Consider the following 4392-nt stretch of genomic DNA (forward strand, 5'->3'; position numbering starts at 1 on the left):
CCGTGAGAGCTTTCTGCCCATGATTTATTTCAGGCTTCTCTAGTACTAGAATAAGGGAAACATTGACATGGAAAATGTGGGGGGGGGGGGTGGGCTGGCTCTTGAAGGCTTTAAAGGAGGGAGAGAAGAGAAAGTGCCCTGTTGGGTGACAAGGTGTCTGGGAGTAGTCTTGGCATTGCCATTAACTGAGACCTGGAGCCAACCACCTAAACTCCCCAGAATCCTAGATCTGGAAAATGAGAATCAGTTCAAACTGGTAGCTTTTAAACTCCTTAATGCAGTGGGACCTTTTAAAACAATCTGATTTGGGAGTCCGATGTATGAGACAGAAATCGAACTGCTCTGATTAAAATAGAACTGAGGGCTCAAAGTGCTGCATACCTGGCCTCTATTTCACTTACTCCTCCCTTCCTTTCCCCTGCTCTACTCCCTCCCTCACTCTCCTCTTTCTGGCAGCTTCTGAGGCGTCTCTGAGCTACTCTTGGACTCAGAGGATCACAGTAATGAAATCACTGCTTTCAGCAAACCCTAAGGTCGTACTGGTTCTGAAGATCTAGGCTGTCAGAAGCTCAGTGAATACTGGGCCGTCTACATGGTGGAGAATAAAGCGTGTCAACCTGGGAATTAGGCAGACTTAGGTTTCAATCCATGCTCTCTCACTGACTAGCTGTGTCACTTTGAACAATTCAGTTATCTTCTTTACAAAAACTCTTTTCTTTTCTGAGGAAGATTATAGCTTCCTCAAAACATATAATAATGTCCTATGAACAGTTTTCAAGAGATATTAAGTCTCTTCTTTTCTGTGTCCCAAGGGTTGTCTTTAAAGAAAATATCCCTGGAGATAGCCAGGGGAGGGAGAAGCTTTTCACTGCTTCAAGAGGGCAGGATGAAGAGGAGTGAAAGGTTTTTTTCTGAAAAAAACCTGAGTTGCAAAATGATCAAGTGACAGGTTTGCTTCTGGGAGCATGACTCACCCCAGGTTTGATTGTTCTTCTTCACCTTCTGTAAATGAAGTCAATTCCAAAACCAAGAAGGGCTCTCCAGTTCAAGAATGAGGAAGTGACTGCATAAATGGAGGATGGGGCAAGGAACAGTGTCTTAAAAATAAGAGATCCTGAGTTCGTAGGTAAAGCAGATGGAATCTGAGGTGCCGTTAACAAAAGCACGGTCCCTATGACAAAGAGATAAGCTCTTTATTCTCTGCTGCTTCCAACACACAGGAAGGGCTATATTTGAATCTGACCACGTCAGGAGTGTACTTTCAGAGGAATTTCTGAGATGATAGCGAGTGAATGATGAGGGAATCAAAACCACATCCAAGATGAGTGTCCAAAGGGCCTGGAGACCCAGGCTCGGAAGCAGGCAGAAATGAAACGAAGTTGCTTCTCAGAAGCTGAAACACACGAGGGCTATGATTCATACTAGGAGAGGCCTCCTCGGGACCTGCAGCTAGAACGAATGGGGTGCAAAATGCCGGAGGAAGTTTCTCCAACTGTACGCCGTTTAGCTTGAGATTCAGAGTCCTGAGGCTGCCATCTGATTAGATCAGCTCAGGTCACAGTGTTTGTGCCACTAGAGTCTAAAGGGTCTGGCATTATCATGGCAGTGCTTTACTCCCTCCCAATAACAGAAGTAGAGGTCCGCGGTCTTTGCCACGTGACGCTGCAGTTTCTCTCACTAAAGGACATACATTTGCACCTTGACTTTGCATTCAAATATGTAACTTGCTTTGGTCAACTGAATGAGGTAGAAGTGAAAGCATGTCTGTTCCTAGTCTAACCCTTAAGTGGCTCACCTTATTTATGTTTGTTCTTTTGTGCCTCTGTCATTTCCATGGGAAGAAAATGCCTAAACCACCTCTGAGACAAGAGTGGAGACAAGAGTCCCATGAAGCAGAACCATGTATTTGAGCCAATTCCCAGCTCATTCTGTAGAGGGATTGTTACGGAACCAGGCTGGAATGCTGGCGGAAAAACCAAGCGGCACTCGGAGATTTTGGTGGATTGGAGATTTATTTTACACCGGCGGGCTGTGTCTCCAAAGGTCTGAGCCCGGAATGCAAGTGGGGAGGGTAATTTATAGCTGACAGCCTCCCTATCTGTGGGGGTTTACCCCGCACACAGCAAACAAAGGAAGAAGGAACCGGAGGAGGGATCTCTAAGCTAGAGATCAGAGTTTGTTTTAGTCCAATCAGCCACCTTTGGTGTACTTTATCCACTTCTCCAACAGGATGGGTGAGGATGTTGATCCCAGCCAAGATCAACACAGCCATCCCAGCTGACCTGAAGATGTGCAAGGAAAAGAATGCCAGTATTTATCAGCAGATAAGATTCTGGGGCTCTGTCACAGCAACAGCTTGTTTGCCTAGTGAAAAACAGTGTATTAGTTCTCTATTGCTGCATAACAAAGTACCCCAACATTTAAAGGCTTAAAATAACAGTAAGTGCTTATTATCTGACATGATTTCTGTGGGTCAGGAATCCAGAAGTAGCTTCCCTGGGCGGTCTGACTTATGTTTTTCATGTGAGGCCACAGTTGAGATGTCAGGCAGGCTGCAGTTTACCTGAAGGGCTGGATAATTTGCTTGCAAGATGGCTTACTCACATGGATGGTGAGTTGGAGCTGTCTCTTGGCAGAATAGCTCATTTCCTTGCCATGTGGATTTCCCTATAAGGCTGCTTGCTGGTATGTCCTCATTGACATGGTTGCTGACATTCCCCACAGCAAGAAGTTCCCAAGAGAGAGAGGAAGAAGGAGGCCACAGTGCTTTTGGGGGTTAGCCTGTGAAGTCACACACTACCACTGTTGCAACATTCTGTTCCTTCGAAGAGAGTCACTAAGTTTAGCCCACACTTAAGGAGAGAAGAATTAGGCTCAACTATTAAAAAAAAGAAGTGCCAAAGAATTTGTGGACACATTTTATTTAATTATTTGTTTGTTTGTTTATTTATTTATTTAGAGAGACAAAGAGAGAAGGCAAGTGGAGGAGAGGGACAGAGGGAGAGAGAGAATCTTGAGCAGACTCCACATTCAGCTTGAGGCCTGACATGGGGCTCGATCTCACGACCTTGGGATCATGATCTGAGCTGAAATCAAGAGTCAGACACTCAGATGGAGCCACCCAGACACCCCTGTGGACATGTTTTAAAACCACCACAGGCAGATACTAGATTATGTGATCACCGAATTGAACAAAATGGGGGGGAGGTGGTTCCCCAAAATAAATAAGGTAATTCCAATAAATAAATAAATAAATAAATAAATAAATAAGGTAATTCCCCCAATTAAAATATTCTGATAATTTCCCGAGATAAAATGCTATAGGAAGGGGAAGTAGAAGCTGAACAGTCAATAAAAATAAAATAAACACAAACGGAGGGAATGCCCACTTGAAATGTCATGCAGAGTAAGCTTAGACTCATTTGGTATGACCCAAGGACAAGGACTAAGGGCTATATCAGGGGTGCCTGGGTGGCTCAGTCAATTAAGCATCTGACTCTTGACTTCAGCTCAGGACATGATCTCATGGATCTCATCCAGCTCCACATTGGACTCCACCCTGAGCATGGAGCATGCGTGGGATTTTCTCTCTCTCCCTCTCTCTCTCTCTCTCTTTCTCTCTCAAAATAAATAAACATTAAAAAATATTTTTTAAAAATGAGCTATAGGGGCGCCTGGGTGTCTCAGTCAGTTAAGCGGCCGACCTCGGCTCAGGTCATGATTTCACGGTCCATGAGTTCGAGCCCCGCATCGGGCTCTGTGCTGACAGCTCAGAGCCTGGAGCCTGTTTCAGATTCTGTGTCTCCCTCTCTCTCTGCCCCTCCCCCGTTCATGCTCTGTGTCTCTCTGTCTCAAAAATAAATAAACGTTAAAAAAAAATTAAAAAAACGAGCTATAATAAAACAGAATGGCTTGATATATGTGATGGAAGATCCTCTGAGATTGTCTGGAAGCAAAGCAAAATTGGCAGTAGAGTGACTAATGGCAGAATCAAGGTGGGGGGTATAGGAACCAGAGGTAACACACACAAAAGGTTTAATTATGATGCTAAGAGGCCCCAGTGTGAGAGGGAGAAGTTTATGAAACCTGCAGTGCTTTGAAACCTATAATGCAGGTGGATAAAGGAAGAGAGATAGAGAGATGGAATTCATGCACTCATAAAGGTATTATGAGGAAATCTATGAGGGGAACTACGAGTAAAATGGCAAAGGAAGAACTGAGAAGATAATTGCATTTGCTGATGAGTGGCCTGCAGGTGTGCACTCAACAGACTGGCCATGAATCAAATAAAGGCTTGTTGAGAGCCCTTCAGTTTAGAGCATGCGATTGCTGTAGTCAATTACAAGTAAGAAGAAAAGGATGGCGATGCCCATTATGTTTACCACCAACTAG

The sequence above is a fragment of the Panthera uncia genome, chromosome A2, assembly GCF_023721935.1.
Source record: "Panthera uncia isolate 11264 chromosome A2, Puncia_PCG_1.0, whole genome shotgun sequence".
Taxonomy (NCBI): domain Eukaryota; kingdom Metazoa; phylum Chordata; class Mammalia; order Carnivora; family Felidae; genus Panthera; species Panthera uncia.